Below are 21,190 nucleotides of genomic sequence, written 5' to 3' on the forward strand. Positions count from 1 at the left end.
GATGGGGTAGCCAGCCATCCTTGTTTGTTCCAGACTGAGATACTTGCCAGGACACATGGCTTCCAGTGCTATATCTGGGATGGGAAGTGAACCTGTTATATGTCCTTGCATGGGGACAATGAAGAATGCACTGCTTCACCTACATCCTTGAGCAGCCTGACACCTGAGCATTGGGCCATTCCCAGCAACCAGAAGCTGGGGTCTGGGCTGGATCAGCAGAGCATGGGCACCCGGCCTGGCAGCAGTTTCATGTCCTTTGAGTTCTGTCTTAATGTTTCTAATCCTCCCATGACAAAGTTTTCATGCATTCTGTAGAATATGAGATTTCCATTAAGGACATTAACTATTTCTTACCTTATAATTCATAAAACAATGATAAGGAAAATTAAAATGACAGAAACATATGGGAAAACACTTTTAAAACAGCATTATGAAAAATGCCTACTGTAACAGAATTACTGAAAACTTTTAATCATCATAAACCTATTGTTACACTTCATTGTAGTGCATATGTTTTATTAATTCTTCTTAGCATATATAATTTTTAAAGTACCAAGAAGTCTTATCTATCAATAGTTTCATAACAGGGTCTTTCTTAGTCTTGCTATCTACTGGCATACATTCCTATCTCGGTTTCCTTAGAAATGGGCCATCGAGGGATACAGGTGCTTCCTCCCTCACAAAAAGAACAGCCCCTTGTGGGAGCCTCATAGGAGGTCTAGGTGTTGTAAAGACAGTGAAGGCATGGGGTGGGATTAAATCTTAAATCACCCAGCTCACCAACCCCTTTCTTATCTACCTCCTGTCCAATTCAATTCAGCAAAGATTTACTGACAGCCACAGGTGCTTGGGGAAGACAGAGAGGAACCAGCCAAGACCCCCACACTCGAGGGAGGAACACCATGCCCTAGAAGTGCCTGAGCTTATAGGGCAGACTCATGTAGTCTCCTTTCTACCACATCACCTGTGTCAGTCAGGACCATCTACTTTAACTGTTCTGTTTTCATGTGTGGAAAATGGCATTTGAACCTACCTTGAGGGGTCTCTGTAAGGGTCAAATGTATAGCGAAGGCCTTGGGTATGCAAGGCTCATTAAAAATGTGAGTTGCTATTTCTACTCCTTGATAATTACGGAGCATTGTTTAGCGGGGGAGACAGAGGTGCCCACGTAGAGATCTTAGAGGCTGACCTGTGAGGTTAGAGGCGGGGGAGTCAAGAGGTAGGGCAGTTGTGGTGGAGGCTTCCCCAAGGTGGGGTCGGAGCTCAACTACTGAGGTCAAGAAATAGAGAGGCCAGCAAAAGGAGAGATGTATCCAGCAGGGGGAACAAACTGTGAAAGCACACACAGAGATTTCAGCAGGCTGTGGGGAGGCAGCGGGAAGGCTGGGTCTGTAGCTCAGAAGACAGGTGTGTGTGAGGGAGCAGGTGAGGGGAGCCATCCCCAAGGCAGCAGGTGAGAGGGGACAGAGGAAAGAGAGAGGCAGGCCAGGGCAGGCGTACTCACCAGTTGATAATTAGAAACTACCCAGTAACTAAGGAATAAAAACAAAGTTGCCCTGAGTGCTAAGTCCCATCCAGCAAACAATCTCTCTTTCGTCCCAACACTGTGATGTCTGTCTTTTGCTGCTTCTAAAACATAATATAAATATGGGTGTGTGTGCATGTGTGTGTGTGTGTGTGTGTATTATAGATTCAGATTCTCATTCTTATGTTTTCCTACATTCTGCCAACAGTAATAGAACAAGTTACATAAATTGCCACCAACTGTCAAATTTTCAGGATTCTCCATTCTCAGAGTTCAAAGAGAAGTAGTTGTAATGATGGTTTTCACATTGGAATAAGAAATAGTAAGCTAAGCTAACCTAGAGAGGCTTCTAGCAAATAGATCCTGGATTGGTTCCTTGCCTGCGATTTCAGTAATTTATAACCCCAAAAATGAAATAAAAAATAGGCAACTTTGCCTAAACCTCATGAGTAATTGAGAAAAAAAGGCAGATTATCTGGGCCTCAGCAAGTACATCTACATAGTTATAAATAAAGAATGCCGAAGGAGTACGTAGGAAGCCAGGCTCCCATGGCAGCTTGAGAGTTCAATGTGAGGGCACCTCTTCATCTCTGGTCTGTGTGATGGGCATGGCGTGACTCTCCACATGTGAGAATCTGGGGAGCCACAGAGTGTTCAGGTGCCTGCTTGATACAGCTGATGGCCACCAAGTAGGGTAGATCATTGTCCCTCCCCCTTGCCACTTGTCCCTCCACCACAATTGTCACTCGCTCAAACTGATTTTCTTAAACCATTTGAAATGAAGGAAGCACCCTCGCTGTGAATCAATCAAATGAATTATTTCTGAAGATCTCTTTGGATAAGAAACTTTGTTTGCCTAGAGTTGTGGTCGATGCTCTTCCTCCCTCAGTTCATTAGCTGACGTAACAACCATCTCAATGTACATCTCACTACAAGTGCCCTGGAGGAAAAGATGACTCTGCTCCTTCTGAATCCACAGGACAATAGTGGCAAACTCCAGGCTTGTTAATGTACAAGGTATCGCCAACTCATCAGAAAAGGCTGTGAGCAGTCTGCCAGCACTGTTGTGGTCTTGTAGCTTCATGAGTCTAATTACTTTGAAAATAAAATGAAGAGAATTTACCTGTCAATTAGGCCCTACTCGTCCGAGCTTTTCCTAATTAATGCAGGTCACTGCAACGATGCGGGGCACATCTTATATGAAGTCTCACAGATCACATTGGGGTGCAGTTGTTTGCAGCTTTCCTACCTGAGTGGGGTGTGATCGTGTGTTAATTAGTTCCCTATAAAGAGAAAACAGACTGCATGCACATAGAACCAAGTGTACCTTTTCCTAATAAACAGTGGCTTTTAAGAAAATCATTATTAAGTTTAAAGGAACTAAAATTATGGAGGGATGCCCCATTCTCTGGCAGGTGTGGGAGTCTCTCAATCCTTTATCATTGGAATCACAGGTGCTGGAGCACTGACAAGGACTGTGTTTGTGTGTGTTTGGAAAAGGGTGAGAGAGAGGACTGTTGGCATTAGGTCAGCTTCAAATGATTTCTCCTCTAGAAATATTTGTACATTGTTATAGGTGAGTGAGAGACCACTGAGTTTCCAGATTCTTTCATTATCAATTCTACTCAACCTTTATCTTATCTATGGTATTCAGGTTTCTCTAAGATGATAGGTCATACAAAAGTTCCCACCTCTGCCCTGTGGATTAATATTTTCCTGCATGTTGTTATATGTACAGCACAGCCAAAAACATTGATGGGAACAAAACACCCTCTTTGTTTCCCACTTCCCCTTTCACCTCCCTTACGCCCACCAATCCCATGTGGGTTGTAATGCCAAGAGATCCAGAAGCTGGGAGGTACGGAATCAGGTAATAGGAAGAACCTACAGACCAAAGCCACAGCGGGTTATCAGGACCTAAGAAGTCCTGCCAAGTTGGGGGAGGAAGGAGGAGGGATGGGAGAGTGTTCAAGAAAACAATGCTCTTTGACTCCTGGAGAGGCCCCATCATCAGTGGCAATAAATTAAGGGAAAAGTGATGTTTCTGCTGGCCTCTTAGGCTTCCCAAAAGGAAGCTACGTCACAAGTAACCTCAAATTCAGACCTGGAGGAATTCCTGTAGGAAGGAAGAAATGAATAAATTCTTAACTTAGGAAATTACATTAAGAGAAGGTACCAATAGCTGTTTTTGTCATTTTCAATACGTGAGATGCCATACTCTTTAAAAAAAAAAATGTTATTATGCATTTGAGTTTACTATCATGTCAGTTTGGTTTGTGTTGAATATTTCTCTAGGATTTTACATTTTTTCTTTCAGAAATTATAAATCTTTGTCAATATTCTTTCTGGTTTTTAAAAAGCTTCATAGAAAGTGAGAAATTTCTTTAAATGAAAAAAATTCAGTTAACAGAAAAACATATACTCCTCTGCAATCTATTGTCCAAGTAGTATTTGTCTCCTACTAAGAGATCTGGCCCTCCTTCTAAGAAAGTCTTCTATACTTTGATCCTGTTCTTTATCATTTAGGCTGTGGTAGTCTCTCTGCTGACATAAATCTAGTGACCATTGACCAGAAAGTCTTTGCCTAATGGAACAGGTGATGCCAGGGTTTCAAGAGTCTGAAAACAACACATGTTCAGTGAACAAAGAAATGAATGTATAAGGCCCAAAATTTTAAACATAACTAAACCTCAAGAAATACAAAAACTAATGGTCATTCTCAGAAAAATCCTTTGTTCATGTTTTTGCTCCATTTTATACCTGCCACTTCCACTAAATTCACCGCCCTCCATTTATGTGACTGGCACCTTGAAACAGTAACATGGAAGCCCACTTATACATGTGCTTTTTATTTTCTGGCTCCTCACTACATAATGCACGGATGGTAAGCTGATTCGTTCTGGGATAAGATGAAAATGTGTTTTCTTTCAATTAAAATTTTCTATTTCTTTCTATTAAAAACAAAAGTTAAGGCTATCAGGATCCATAACTGTCCCTTTGAAGAAAGTAGGAGAACCTAGTATTCATAATCATTTTTGCAATAAAATTATGAATCACTGTTCACCAGTATTGAGTGCACTAGAATACCAAGTGAGACCTGACTGTCTTAGGAAAGGCAAGCTCTCAATCTGTGGCTACCATATGGATGTCGCCAAGGAGAGCTGGGATGGGACGGCAAAGCTGTCAAGCAATGGAGAGCATATGGAAGTGGCCTCTTTGGGGCCACGGACCATCAGCGTGGCTGCTTTTTCTCTTCACAGTAGTCTAACATATTGCCACTGTCTACACAAGCATAACTTAATAGCCAGTTTGAATTCCATTGTAGTTATGTTGGTGTTGCACTATTAGTAAGCTAGCTGGCATTGCACACTTTGGTCCAAAGTTTATTATTGCTTTATTTGCTAAATAAAGCAAACACTCTGTAAAGACTTGAAATAACTTCTATTCATAGATTCTTCCTGTGCTGTTTCTTTTTTTTCCTATTTTTTTTCTATTCCTAAGACATAATATGCTCCATTCCATCAAGGAAAAAGGTAATGGTGAGAGTGGTGTTTTTTTTTTATTTAAGATTATTAAGATTTTATTTATTTATTCATGAGAGACAGAGAGAGAGAGAGAAAGGCAGAGACATAGGCAGAGGGACAAGCAGGCTCCCTGCAAGGAGCCCGATGCAGGACTTGATCCTGGACCCCGGGATCACAACCTGAGCCAAAGGCAGAAACTCCACCTCTGAGCCACCGAGGTGCCCATGAGAGTGGTGGCTTTTAACAGTATACAAATTAGAAAAATGAAAAGAACAGAGATCAAGATTGAAGCTAAGTGTTGCTTTAAAAAATGTTAAGATTGTTATGTTTAAAATACAATCTTCTCTATATTTATCAATTGTGTCAAGAAAAGTACAGAAATAAAATAAAAAATAAATATGCATTTTTATTTAACTGTTTTTGGCATGCTTTCAGCTTTAAGCTGTTTTGCCTGATCATACCTTAGGATTTCATCTTTTTGACATAGCCTCCTACGATTTTAGTGCACTGGCTCCCAAAAAGAATGCTAAAATATTACTTACAATGATTATATATATGTGTGTGTGTGTGTGTGTGTGTGTGTGTGTGTCTTCTTTGTGTGGAATAAAATATGAACTAATTTGGAGAAAGGAACAGCTCTGGACATGTATTTCATTAATATAAATATCCACCTCACACTGTGTGAATTAACATCTCTTAGAATTTATATTACAATACTAGTAAGAGAAAAGAAATGAAAGCACTTTTCTACCAAAAATATTTGTCTAATGTCTAATGTGAGATTATTAAGCAGAAAAATGCATTAGCAGATATGAGAGGATATTTTTCTCCTAATTTATTTCAATTTTCCCCTTTGGTGCTAGATTTTCTCTAAAAGATCTAATAAGGGTGAAGAGACAAGCTGTATCTGTGAGTAGCCACAAATAGAAGCACAAGTCAAACTAATCTATAGCCCAGGACTCAAATGCATTTACTAAATAAGGTTGGGAGCAATATTAGGTACATTTTTCTGACACCTTTCCCTGTTGACAGGGAGTAGGGTGAATTTAGTAAAGGAAGTGCACAGTGAACTATTGTTAGCATTTATCAGCAAATGTGATGAGTGGCCCTGAAATAGAGTGTCTTATCATTCAAAATTCTCAGTAGCTTTAATAAAGAGTAGCTGAGTAGATCCAAACAGTATTAAGGTGACAACCCACCTCACTGTGAAGGTGGAACTTTGACAGGGAACCAGGAGATAGATTTTGGTGGGTAAGGTTAAAAGTAGTTGTAAGTTGGTCTAGCATTTTATATTTCATTAATCAATTCCTAAATCTATTAAAAAAAAACACAAAAACCACAGTGAATAGTTGGGTATACAGTAGAAATTGAATGGTACAAATGACAAGTACTTGTTAATATTGACAAGTTATGGTACAGGGATTACCTAATTTCACAGATGAGGATAGCACAAAATGAGACAACTACTACATAATGTTTCTTCTAGAGGAATCTTATGACTTTACTGAGATTTTTAATTTCCTTCATATTGATTTTTTTTCAAAATGTGTGAAATAAACATACATCAACCTAGTTAATACTTGAACAAGGCCCCAACACATTCAAACCATGATTTGATATGAAGCATGTGACACAAATGAAATACTACGTTGTAAATTGCCAATTGAAAATTGAGGTCATACCATATGACCAATACACCAATGAATACCTTCACATTTTTTTATTTTTCTTGAAAAAGCCATTTTGACTCAACAGTAAAAAAGCATTGTGACTAAGACAATCTATCAAATCAACACTCTACTCCACAGTCAATGTATACAGTCCTTGAGCCACGCCAACTAAAAGTCTGTAAGAACATAAGACTATGCCTGTTGAGATACCTCACTTCTCCACCGAATGCTTTATTAAGTTAAATGTTGGTAAACATCACATCTCCTTATCTGTGATCCATATATATTCTTTCTCAAGTATCTCAAGTATCCATAGAAAAACCATCAAAGAAGTTTAGATATTTTCATACCACGTTTCCACCCATTCCATAAGGCACAATATCCTTCTTGAATGTAATAGAGTGCCAAGTACTTGGTGACCTATAATAAGTATTCAATGGGAAAAGGAAAAAAATATCCACTGGAGAGTCCCCATTAAAAAAGATCCCCATCAAGGTGCCTGGGTGATGAGTCGATTGAGCTTCTGACTCTTGGTTTTGGCTCAAGCCATGATCTCATGGGTCATGGGATTGAGCCCTCCAAAAGACTCTGTACTCAGTGTGGAGCTGCTTGAGTTTCTGTCTCTCTCTCTTTCTCCTCCTACCCTGCTTGCTCTCTCTCTCTCTCTCTCTCTCTCTCTCTCTCCCCCTCTGTCTTTCTTGCTTTCTGAAACAAATAAATCTTTTTTAAAAAATCCCCATTGGGGGCCTGAGTGGCTCAGTAGGTTAAGTATTTGACTTCTGATTTTGGTTCAGGTCATGATCTCAGGGTCCTAGTATCAAACCCTGCATCAGGCTCTCCACCCAGTGGGGAGTGGAGAGTGGCTCCCTCTCCCTCTACTCACTTTCTCTGTCTCCCTCTCAAATAAATAAATAAATAAATAAATAAATAAATAAATCTTTAAAAAAATTCCCATCAGGAATAAAGTAGAGACCACCAGAGTGACTAAGCTAGACATGGCCTTAGAAGGTCTGGGCCCCATCAAATGCATCCAGTTAACAATAAACTTTTATTTTCTCTTCTACAATGCATGGATGAACATCTACACAGAGGTATGTTGAGGAGATTGACTTATTGGCTGCATACTAGCTTAATGGCTGCATACTAAAGCAGCCATTAAATGTCTGGATTCAAGCTAGTAGTAGACTCTCAATTAAATTTATGTACCTGTTCTCCTTACTTATGCTGAAATGAAATAATATCAGTTCATAGTGCACCCAGTTTGTACTAAGTGGCACAACACTGAATTTTTAAAGAATTTCCCCCTTAGAATAACGCCAAATATGGGATGTATTAAATAAGAAACTGCAAGCTTATAAGTCATTAAATAGCCAAGTTAAGGAGGAACAGAGGCATTTTGTTTCAGGAATCCAAGTACTGACCTGGTCAACTCTCCTCATCCTGGGCAGTCCAATGCCCTATATAATCAGAATGTAAATAGACCTGAAGTTTCTTAAAATGTAGAAATGCCTCTCTTCAAGTAATGTCAACTTAATAAAAGTCTTTATTACTTCATTGGAGCCTTACTGGATGATACTATTTTCTCTTAGGCTTATATGAAAGGTTTTAATCACAAAAACTTTCTCTCCTTTAAAAAAAAAATCCCTTTGGCTCTTCACACTGTCATTATGACAGCAACACTTAAAGCTGACCTTTTTTGTGACAGAGTTAGAAATTCTTCCCCAGGCAATGTGGTGATTCTTTAATGCTTATATGCAAATTATGCAAAACCTCACATCACACAGGGACATTTCATAATCCTGTGCACTACCCCTTTCTCAACTTTATGAAAATATTAGTGCTGGGTTCCAGTACTATTTTCCATGTAATAGAGTTGCTGTTTTATAGATTAAAGTAGCAGACACTGAGGTCAATCTAAAGAATTGTTTCAAAACTTATCATGGTGAACAAAATGTTCCTTCTTATCCTATCTACCAATAATAGATAAATGTAAAGCTGCATTCACAGGTATCCTTTTTCATGAGAATTTAGAACTTTACCATGTTTGAGTATTTTTATAGCTTAAGTCTAGGCACAGGTCTATATAATGGAACTTTTATAAAATAACTCTTTGGGCCAGAACAAATACTGTGATTCTCAGTATTTACATCAATTGCACATAATAACTCATGAAAGCAATTTGCTTTATATAGATATCTATACAATAAAAGGAGATTTCTTGGTTTCTTTCCCTCAGAATGAGTTGCTATGTGTAAGCTGTTGAAATGTTTGAGCCTCTTGGTTTTGCAGTCCTCTCAAGCTTGGTTGGAAACTAGAGACATAAGCAAACAGGGCATGCAGACTGGGTAGTTCTTCCTCTTCCAACAATCTGTCCAAACCACAAGGTGGTGCCCAGCACAATCAGTGTTCACCCACAGTGGGGAAACCATGGGTCCAGAGAGGGGTGTCAGAGCCTGAATAGTGAAGAGGACATCCACATGGTGAGAAGCAGCCCAGTGACCCCACAAAAGAAATTGGAACAAGTGACAAGAATGACATCTGCACTAAGGTGGGAGAGCAGTGTAGGGGCAGTGGTGGCAGTGGGACATTGGTCACATGCAGAGGTAGATCAAATAACTAAATAAAAAGGATAATGGAAGCCAAGGGAGCTACAAATCTGGAAAGAAAATTAGAACATATCTTGTGGTGTAAAATTAGAACTAGAGATATTGGTATGAACATGTGATTTTCAATGTATATAAAGAGAGATGTAGAAATAAATATGCTTGTCCCTATCCATGTGTAGGTATAGTTCTGTCCACTGAGAGGCAGGGAATAGTGGCACCCCAAAAGCAATGAGCACAACTAGTACCTAGATTTTGGTTTCTAAATACCATTCTCTCCAAAAATGAAGCAATCCTCCTTGAAGAAATGGTGGATTCCAGGACTAAGGCAGAGAAAGTACAAAATGAGCCTAAAGTAGTTGGAAAGGAGGAAGAAAAATAAGGAAAGGCTTAAAGAAAAATGGGACATGTTCAAGGGACAGAGACAACATTTTCAAAGCGTCCCCAGTTGCCAACCCAGGAACAATTTGAGCATCAAAATAAATAATGGTAGTAAAATGGAGTATAGCCCATCAAATAGAATTGGTTGAATCCACACTAATAAAAATAAATGAATGAAAGTTTGACAGGTAACTACACATTAACTTAGTTTCACAGCATCTCCTTACAAGATACTTACTAATTACAAGGAAAGAAGAGCAGCCTTATCATGGATATGCTTGGCAGGCATAACCTAAATCAAAGCATCAAAGTTTACATGATCAATAAAGGGGCAAATCAAAATCATATGCCACCTGATACAATGCAATGTGATATCCCTGCCAAAATATATCACCTGAATCTACTCATTAGGAAATATCAAACAAACTCAACCTGAGAAACATTCTACAAAGTAACTGGCCTATAATCTTTAAAAATATCAATGGCATGAAAGTCAAGGGGAAAAAGATCTGTTCCAGACAGAAAGAGAATGGAGAGACGTTACAACTCAATAGGACATGTGACTCTGGATTGGAGCCTTGTTGCTGTAAAGAATGACAGTGGAACAACTGGCAAAATATGAATGGAGTAGTCTCCTGATTGCAGTGTTTGTATTGTGGCTATGTAGGAGAATGTCCTTGTTTGTAAAGAATGTACACTAAAATATTTAGGGGTGTTTCTTTTCCAGTGACTGAGGTAGAGTATCCTTTCATATAATTACTGGACATGTGTATTAATTTTCCTACATATCCCCTATTTACATTATTCTTTTTATTGTTTTAGTTGTCTTTTTCTTATTGATTTGCAGGGGCTTTTTCTAAATTAAAGAAATTAGCCCTTTGTCAATTATATGCATTGCAAATGTCTCCACTTCACGTTTATAAATAAATGCACTAATCTTTTGTCCTGGAACATGAAGGAGTTTTGTTTGTTCCGTTTGTACATTTTAAATCTCTGTTCTATCTGGAATTTATATTGGTGTATATAAAGAGATAAAGATCCAGCTGTATATTTCTTCAAATGGTTAGTCAATTGTCCCAACATCATATAAAAAATAGCCTCTCTTTTCTTCACCTTTAAAAAGCAGCCTTTATCACAATCTATAAATTCCCACATTATTTGTATTGAATTTTGTACTCAATTCTGTTTCTTAACTGTTACCTCTCCAGTACCAAGCTGTTTTCATTATTGAGATTAAATAGTGTTTTAATAGAGCAGTGTCCAATAGAACCTTCTGCAATGAAAGAAATATTCTCTGTTTCGCTGTACAGTATAATAACCCACTAGTCACACAGAGTCCTTGAAATGCTGTTAGTTTGACTGAGAAACAGAATTTTTTCATTTTATTTATTTTTCATTAGTTTATACTTCAAAAAAACCACATGTGGCTTGTGGCTACCAAAGTGAACAGCAGAGTTTTAATATTTTGTAGGACTGGTCCCTATTCACCTACCTTCTTTCCAGAATCTGCTAAGCTATTCTCGCATGTTTATGTTTTCTTATTTTCTTCTTCTCATAAGAAAACAAGATCTTCTGATTGTCCAGAAAAATCGACATTAAATTTTTAGGACACCTCAAGTGGTCTTGTTACACTTAGAATATTTTATTTCCAAGCCTTCTTTTAAGTCCTTCAGTAGAGTTGTAAGGTTTTCTTTATGTAACATTATACATCTCCTTTTGAGTTCATTCATAGGTATTTTATTTTCTGATATATTTTCTTTGTCTATAGTAAATGACTTGCTTCCTTCCATTTTTTGTTACTGCATTCTCCCATAGGTTATTATTTATACATAGTGCAACCGTGGTATGCATACTTATAACCTCATTGAATTCTCTTATTTATGATAGTTTTTGGGGTGATTCACTTTATGTTTTCTAATTATTAGCCATAAAATCTACAAAAGGTAGGATAACTCTTCCTTCTTTTGTTTTTGTACTTTTTATTTATTTCTCTTGTTTAACATTGCCTACAATTTCAATAACAGTTTTAAATAGTTGTATCCATGACCAACATTCTTGTCTTGTTCAGATTTACTAGCAATATTTTTAGTATTTTACCATTAAGCCAAATGCTGACTTAAGAAAAGTATCTATTAATTCAAAATGCCTCCTATATGACTTATCTAATTTGCCTCTTTTAATTTTTACCACCATATATTGATTTGACCTCTTTATAAATTTTTATAAGCCCACCTATATATTCAGGAATAAATGCATCTTAGTTGTAGTGTATTTTTCTTTTAATGTACTGCCAAATCTCTTTAACAATTACTAAAATTGTGTAATAGTCAGAATAATTATCTAATTTAAAGCTGTTCTGTCCATAAAGACTCTGGGAAACGAACTAGGGGTGGTGGAAGGGGAGGAGGGCGGGGTGGAAGGGTGAATGAGTGACGGGCACTGAGGGGGGCACTTGACGGGATGAGCACTCAGTGTTATTCTGTATGTTGGTAAATTGAACACCAATAAAAAAATAAATTTATTATTTAAAAAAAGCTGTTCTGTCAAGTTTTGGTGTCAGTAATATGCTCTGATCATTTAAAAGAAAGGACTTTGGAGGCTTATTCCTTTTAACAAAGTTTAAGGGAAGTAACAATTCCATGGAAAGTTGAATTAATTCATTTCTAAAGCCATCTAGGCATGGTGTATTTTTAATTTATTAATAGCTTTGATAACATCATCCATTGCTATTAGTTGGTTTTCTGTCTCTTCTGGAGTCAGTTTTAGTAGATCTACTTTCCTTGAATAGGCAGATACTGATGCCATTAACCAAGTGCTAAATTCAAAAACAGAATGTTTGAGGAAATATGATGATCTTCATTTTAGATATGTTGAGTTTTTATGATGCTTATGGTACCTCAAGATGGGCTCAGTCAACAAATAAAATAGAATACATGTCTGAGATATTTATGAGAGACCCCACTGGAAAGACAGCCACCTACATGGCTGTGTTAGTAATTAGATCACAGAGAAATTAAGAAAAATGATCACTGATGGAAATCCTGGAGACCCCAACGTTTAACTGTCTCCTAGAAAAGTAGAGCCAGTGTCCTGACAATTTGCATTAGAGAAAGAGGATGCTGAAGACAATGTGGAAACTCAACACTGGGAGCAGCAAAGATATATCTCTTCTCTAAGGGGAGAGAAGAAGGGTGACAGTTGGAAACTGAAGGACTTTCATATTATCAAGGAATCTGAAGCAGAAGAACTGGGACCAAAGCCTGATGGAGGACGGGGCAAAAGAGAATCACACCACTGGATTCGCAGCACTGCCATCAAGAAAAAAAGGAAAGAAAAAGAACAAAATTCAAGATAGAATTTTTAAGGAAAGTATTTATAAATTCTTGGAAATGGTATCATTAATGTAGAGTTGGGCTACATTAGAAAAAAAAGAAATCCAAAATGCAAATTCAAGCTGGATGGTTTAAGAAAATCAAAATTGAGTCTTACCGCTTCAAAAATCCCTCCACAAACACCACCCACCCACCAACTCACCCTCCACTGTCCCCAGTATATATAGACACATGTATACACACATACACACACACACACACACACACACACACACACACACACACACCTGCATACAAGCATACCCTGTGCAGCAGTATGACTTCATAATAATGTGAAACTCACAACTGGCGATGTTGCTGTATTTCCCTCCATTTTCAATCCAACTTATCTTAATTATTTTTACTCAGGGTACCATCTTCCAAGAACAAAACAACCTATTCTTTAAGGCTCTGCTCTGATTAACCAGCACTGAAACTTCACAATATTTGATGTGCTTGCTTTTGACTCTCCTCATCTAATTAAATCCTTCAATAATCCATATAAAAAATGATCATTTATATTTGCTGTATCTACAGAATTTTGTACCCCATGAGGAGCTTTAAAATACTGATTAGTATTCCACTAACATGCCTTTGCAAATCTGAATCTTCCCAATTTTCACTCAAAACTTCCTTTCCATCCTAATAGGACTGGAGTGAGGGTACCAGTGCAACAGGGCAGACTCAGGGATCAGTAGTGGAGGGCAAGCTAAGTGAGGTCTAAACGTCCCTGCTGAAGCCACAGATGGCAGCCCTGTGGTTCTAGGTATAATGCCCGAAAGGGTAAAGAAGCACCTGGCCTGAGCTGATAGCTCACACTCAGGAAATCCACCCACCTGCAAAAGGAGTCCAGCCCTAAAAGAGAGGACACAGGAGTGGCAGGATTTAGGTAGGTCTAGGTGGATATCAGAGTCCAGACAAAAAGGCCTGGGCGCAGGAAGAAGCCCGACCATAGAGCAAACCTGTGATCGAAAGCCCGTAGCCATACAGCTCAAACAGGCAACATGCTGTCTGCATATTCCTAAGGAATTCATATTTGCTTTCTCTTTGGCAACTGTTTTTTTCCTCATTCTTTGTTAATAAATTAGCTTCCTATTTGCCTAAGAAAACAGAGGCATCACATGAGTACTAACACACCTTCCCAGCAAAATGTATACCAACTTAACTACAGCTGCGCCCATATAGCCAGCTTTCCCTTCTCTTACTACAGATACAGTATCCTCTGTGCAATTATCTAAAGTAAGCCCCTTAAGTCCCAAAGCCTATCCTCTCCCATCTACCCAAGGACTTCATTTCTGTAATGCTTCCACTTTCCAGTACATTTGTCACATTTTAAAAATTCCTTCTTACCCCCATACTCTGAAATGTTCATTATACCATTTCTCTATTTTTCTCTTCAACAAACCTCTTCCAAATGGTTCCCCAACTAGGTCACCTCGGTGGCTCAGTTGGTTAAACATCTGCCTTTGGCTCAGGTTCTGATCCCAGGGTCTTGGGATGGAGCCCCGAGTCGGGCTCTCTGCTCAGTGGGAAGTCTGCTTTTCCCTCTCCCTCTGTGTGCATGCTCGCTCTCTCTTTCTCCCCCTCAACTCCCACTTGCTCTCTCGAAAATAAACAAATCTTAAAAAAAAAAAAGATTGTCCATCCTTTCTGTGTCCTCTCTCCACACCCACCCCACTTTCTTGTCACTCAGTTAATAGCCCTTTTATCCCCTTCACCACTTTAAGATACATCTTAAGTCCCCAAGAACCTCCATTTTGCCAAACCCAGTGGCCAGTGCTTTGTCTTCATCTTACTCCAAATCTCAATGACAGGTTACAGTTGCCAAGATGCAGGTCCCAGTGCCCCTTCCAGCTCATTGCACACCCCCCGCCCCACCCCACCAACCTGCACTGGCTCCTCTGCCGCACAGGCCATGTGGCTAGAGGCTCAGGCCATCTCTCTTCTCCAGCTGCACTCTTGCAACAACTCTCCCTGCAGGGGTCACTTGGTAATGTCTGGAGACATTTTTGTCACAGCTTGAGGGAATGGTATGGGCACCTAGGGTGTTAAGATCAGGGATGCTGCTATCAACATCCCACAATGCACAGGACAGCCCTTCACAACAGAGACATACCCAGTACAAAACAGTACCTGTTCTGTTGTGCAACTCTGTTCTAGCTCACAGTTCTGAACCATTTTACATAACGATGACAGAGTTCACAATGTATATTCTCAACCTTAACCATCCTTCTAATTTGTAGAAACACCTGCCTGCTCGTTACATTTAGGTATCTAAATAGGTGATTCAAACATGACCTCTGACATACAACTCTTTATTTCTCCCCCAAATCCACTTTTGTTTGGTCATTTTGGTTATTTCCATCTCAGTCAATGACACAATTAGGCCATAACCCTAAACATCATCCTTCACTCTTCTCTTATCCTTCAGTGGCACCCTGACCATCAGCAAGCCTCATTGGCTCTATTCTCAGAGTATATCCTGGAGCTGGTCACTTCCCACTCCACTCAGAATGTACCTTCCCAAGCCTCCACAGTCCCCATTAGGCTTCTGCAGTAGCCTTCAAGGGTCTCTCCTTGCTTCCACTCTTAATGCCTGAAAGTTTATTCTTTGTAACATCCAGGGTTACCTTTTTAACACAGAAGTCCCATCACATCATTCTCTCACTTGAGTGGTTCCCAATGGCTTCTCTTTGCTCTTAGATAAAACCTGCACTCCTGACAAGTGCCTCCAGCCCTGCTTGCCTGCTCCCCTCACTCCCTACAACCCACACACACCAGCCTTTTCCCCTGTTCCTCAGAAACACCCAGGTCATATCCTACTCAAGCTCGTGCTGATTCACACTTTCTGCCTGGACCCTCTTTCCCCCCAGCCCTTCACAAGGTGCACACCATTGTTCAGACCTCTGTCCAAATGGTCATCCCTGAAAGGCATTCACAACACTTCTATAGAAAAGCAGCCCTTCTATCTTGCCAGTGACTCTATCGCCTTCCCTCACTTTATTCTCCTTCACAAGATGCATCACTCTCTGAAATCAGCTCATTGTCAACTACTAACTTATTAGCTCTCTCCCGCTCTAGAAGGTGAGCCCCATTCTGGCCAAGGCTCCTATCTTTTCACTGCATTGAAATCTAGATGAGAGATGGGAACAGAAGGAACTCAAAATATACACGGTGCAAATTTCATATCTTCTGCCACAGATGGAGCCAGTACCAGGGACTGGGCTGGGAAGCACAGGAAAGAGAGGAACAGCTCCATCTTTATAATAATAATGCCCATTCCCACAGATCACTTTCTGGGGGCTTTCTCAGACATTACCTCCTTTACCCAGGAGTTGTGGTCCTCTGTGCTCATTGGGACAACTGGCAGGAGAACAGGCTGCTAAATTGGCAGGTGGGGCCAAAGTGAAGATCCATGTTATGCCCTCCTCATGTTACCTCCCCCAGAGTAGACTCCAGAACAGGAGAGAATTGTAAGCTTGAGAACCCAGCTTTAAGGCGGCAGAAGCAATGCAGGAAAAATAGTGGTTGTGAAAACTCACAGAGCACCATGAATTTTCTGTAATATATCATATACTGAATTAAATCTGGAAACTGCAATCCGGTACTTAAAACCACAGGCCAGTTTTTGAAAGTTCCAAACATATGTGTAATTTAGAGATACACATTTGCATAACTTTTCTTTCACTATATTTCTTTTTTTTAAAGATTTTTGTTTTATTCATGAGAGACACAGAGAGAGAGGCAGAGACCCAGGCAGAGGGAGAAGCAGGCTCCATGCAGGGAGCCCGACGTGGGACTCGATCCCTGTTCTACAAAATCACCTGGGCCGAAGGCGGCGCTAAACCACTGAGCTTACCCAGGCTACCCACTATATTGCTTAAGAGAATATCCGGAGAAGTTAAAAGTTGATGATCGCATATAAATGTTGCAAATAGCATCTAGAATGGCATCATTATTATTACTAATAACAGTGAAAATATACTGGTTTACCAAGTGCCAACTAGCATCGTAAGGGCTTACCTAGATTATTTTAGTCCATCTTCACAATACCCCCTAGAGTAAGATTCTTTATTATCCCCATTTTTTAAAGAGAGGAATTTAGGCTTAGAGGCTTATGACTTAGGGAAGATCATACAAGTGACTGGAAGAGCTTGGCTGACACCAGCATTGAGTCTTAAGCCACTTGCTCTGTTGTTCTGATAACTTCATGTTAGAGGCAAGACAAAATTAGAGGAAGCCATATAGTCCAAGAATAAAATAAGCCTTACTCTGCAGATTGCGACTGAAAAAGTCCTAATGAGGGTCACCTGGGTGGCTCAGTTGGTGAAGCATCTGCCTTCAGCTCAGGTCATGATCTCAGAGTCCTGGGCTCAAGCCCCATGTCATGCTCCTGCTCAGCTCAAGTCTGCTTCTCCCTTTCCTTCTGCCCCTCCCCTCTGCTTGTGTTCTCTCTCTCTCCTGCTCTCTCTCTCTCTCTCGCTCTCTCTCTCTCTTTGTCAAATAAATAAATAAATAAAATCTTGGGAAAAAAATAGAAAGTCCTAATGACAAGGCAGCATTTTGAAGCCCAAATCCATAAGAAAATTATGAATCTGGTCTGCCTTAGCTGTCTAGAAAGCATTTCATTATTTTGTAAGTAAATATTATGTAATAAAATAAATATTCTTCTTCCCCACATATTATTCAGAGTTGCATTTCCCTTCATTTACTCATTCTGTGTTCCCCAAATGAAATGGAACCCAAAGAGAGGGATCCTCAGAAAACTGCTCCACCTTCAGAGTCTAAATCTGGGAGTTGAAGGAGTGATGCCACATCCTTCCTGGAAAGGATAGCTGAGGAGAATGAGCCCTGCCCTGAGCCCAGCTCTGGGAGCTCTGTCCACATGCAGCTTCCAGTAGGCCTCACAGCAACTCTTTCAAGTAGATATCATCCTTGTATTAATATCTCCATGTATAGCTTAGGATTCATGGATGCACAGTGTGTCTGATGTAGAATCCAGAGTCCCATGCTTCAGTCTGATAACAAGGAAGGAAAGGTTATTTGTATTCAAAGGAGCTATTTAAAAATAACAACAGCTCTAAATAAACAAGAAAAAGTAAATAAAGAAATAAAATTACAAAGAAAGGCAAAGCTGTATGGTACCCTTACCAATGTATGCCGTGTAGGCAGAAGCACTTCATTTCTGTGGGTCTGGGGAAGACCCAATGTTCAGTGTCATTTGGACACTGAGGGCAGGGAAGATGGTACCTGTTAATGGTCCCACGTCCAGGCTCAGAGCATTGAAGAGAAGAGCCAAGGACCCCAGGCCATGGGAACTTGTACAACTAGGCTGGTAAGGGGTGGACAAATATTTTCCAGTGATGGCTCTGGGATCTTTGGATCTACTCGAGGGTGTGAGTGTACACACTGGCTGCATTCTGGAGACCCAGGGATGTTCAAATTTGCTGCAGAGAATGTCAAATCCAGAAGCTAAATGGAACATTTTCCCCCCAATTTCCATTAATTGAAATAATCAAACTATAACAATAAACTGATAAATAATTTTTAGAATTTTTACGGTTGAAAAATCAAGAAAGCTGACGCACTACAAAGGATATTTCAGTACTTAATGTGTTTGTAAAAGAAACAGGTCAGAATTCTTAGGACTGGCCTTCTGGAAAATGAAAGTTCCCCAAGGATTCATGCCCACCAGCTGCCTTACTGAGTGTGCCGTGAGGAGGCAGGAGACAGGAGTTTGTGTCAATAAGAAGAATGCATGAACAAGAGTGGCGCACAGAAAACCACTTTCATAAGCACCATTTCATACAAGCTCATAAATAATGAGGAAGGAGTAAAATTGGTAGCAATCCTAAAAGAGCTGAGACATTTGTCCAGTCTGTGCTAGAAAGAAAAATTAAGAAATTTGAACCACTAAGAAATAATGTAGGCTCTGCAGACATCAGATAAATACGGAAACATTTGTAAATGTTAACATCTATAAAATTACTAGGTCTAGACTGCATGCTTTGCAAGTAATTAAGAGAATTGACTATAATACTTAAAATGTTACTTTTGAAAAATCATTTAGAGTTGAAGTAATATCAGAATGCCTTCGAGAAAGTTAACGATTATTGAGCTCAGAAAGGGAAATAAATGAAACTAGAATATCATTGGGATTATATGACCTAACGTATAGACATTTCACCTGAAATAATTACCAATTAACTTTTATTTAAAAATTTAGAAGTATGGTATGTGTATACCACACATAAGAAAAAAGAAGTAAAATTAAAGAATATTAAAAATAAATTAAAATATCAAGAAGAAAAATGTGTCTTCTACTGAGAAAGCTTTGGCTGGGTGCCAGCTGGGCTCCAGGCCTGAGCAGGGCCAGGGTAAGTTCAAATAAGAATGAAACAGAGTCCCTGCCCTCAGGGGGCCTTCAGTTGGCTGGAACAGGGCTGGTGGGGGTGTGAGGGGAGTTATAGATGACTCCATGTGTCCATGCTGTAAGCGAGGAAGTTGGAGCCAAGGGCTAGAGGAGCATGTGATCTTGAACGAGAGTAAGGGAAGGAAGGTCATCAGAAGAGGCATGGGGAGAGATGTGTTTTTTGCTGGCATTGGCTTGTGGCAGTTCCCATGGAGAGAAATATATCTAGGGAGAAAGAGATGTCTAAAAACAGGCAGGAAGGCCTCAACTGTAAGGGAGGTGCCTTTCTAATTGCGTTGTTCATCTAAACAATGGATGGAAACTAAAATAGAGGTGCAATATACTGTCCCAGTCAGGTTTCCTGGAAATAGGGCTCTGAGATGGAGATTTTCATGCAGAAACAGTACATGTAAGAGAGTGAAAGGGGACTGGTCAGAGGGGAGCTTGGACTGCCCCACGAGTGGAACCAGGGGCCCAGGTGATCTCCCACTGACTTAGGGGGTTGGGTCTTTGTGTTCAAATGGCAGCCAGGAGGGTACACTGCCCAGGAGATGAGGTAACTCTGAAAAGAGATCTCCCATCCCAAGAGGAAGGCAAAGGCCAGGGAAGGACCCTCTGTTCAAGCATTGAGAAAAGGACTTCAGTTTGAAGGGTCCCCGGGCAGCATGGGGAGCAGCCTCCACCACATGTAGTACAACAAGTGATGGACTATGGGAGAAGTGTTCCTCCCTTACCTGGAATCCTACTTAGCTAGCCAATTGAATGAAAAATCATGAAAAAACATACGCAATTTCATACTAATTTGCATTTGGCATACAAAAAAAAAAAAACAATTTCATGCTGCTCTAGTAAGTCAGAAATTGAAGGTGCACCAAATACACAGAAAGTTCTCTCTCTAATGAGAGAACTACGAGCCACTACTGATGGTGTGCCATCCCTCCTGAATGAGGAGGTGCTGTCAACCTGCCTCATTGCAAGATGTGCCCTGGGCTGTGTTGGCAGTCACAGAAATAGCTTTATGCTGACTGAAACCACAATGATTTAACACCTAGTTTTCCCAAAACATTCACTTTACACCCATACTCTCATATGCATTGGCAAGAAGACTGGCTTAGGTGGGGCAGCAGCTAGAGCCACAATGATAAACTTCCTCACCGTGCAGGAAGGCCCAGCCTCAAACTTGGCATCGTTGGCACATTTCTCCTACCAGATTGACATGACCAGCCAGAGATTACAACAATAAGAAATAAGGCAGATGCAGCTGAGCTAAGAAGATAGATCTAAGTTGGGAAAACTAATTTTAGCTTAGAAAAATAGTGGGATCCCTGAGTGGCTCAGCGGTTTAGCGCCTGCCTTTGGCCCAGGGTGTGATCCTACAGTCCCGGGATTGAGTCCCACATCAGGCTCTCTGTATGGAGCCTGCATCTCCCTCTGCCTGTGCCTCTGCTTCTCTCTCTCTCTCTCTTTCTGTGTGTCTCTCATAAATAGATAAATGGGATCTTAAAAAAAAAAAAAGAAAGAAAGAAAGAAAGAAAGAAAAAGAAAGAAAGAAAGAAAGAAAGAAAGAAAGAAAGAAAGGAAGGAAGGAAGGAAGGAAGGAAGGAAGGAAGAAAGAAAGAAAGAAAGAAAGAAAGAAAGAAAGAAAGAAAGAAAGAAAGAAAAATAACACAGTAATGAAGATTGTTAAAATTAATGTATGGATTA

The 21,190-nt window shown here is 39.9% G+C and overlaps 1 protein-coding gene across 2 annotated transcripts in view; it reads left to right on the forward strand.

Moving 5' to 3' along the window:
- Positions 1-21,190, forward strand: part of PACRG (parkin coregulated) — a 521,176-nt gene that overhangs the window by 424,041 nt on the left and 75,945 nt on the right. The gene's annotated exons all lie outside the window — the stretch shown is intronic.

The sequence above is a fragment of the Vulpes lagopus genome, chromosome 2 (assembly GCF_018345385.1).
Source record: "Vulpes lagopus strain Blue_001 chromosome 2, ASM1834538v1, whole genome shotgun sequence".
NCBI classification, from domain to species: Eukaryota; Metazoa; Chordata; class Mammalia; order Carnivora; family Canidae; genus Vulpes; species Vulpes lagopus.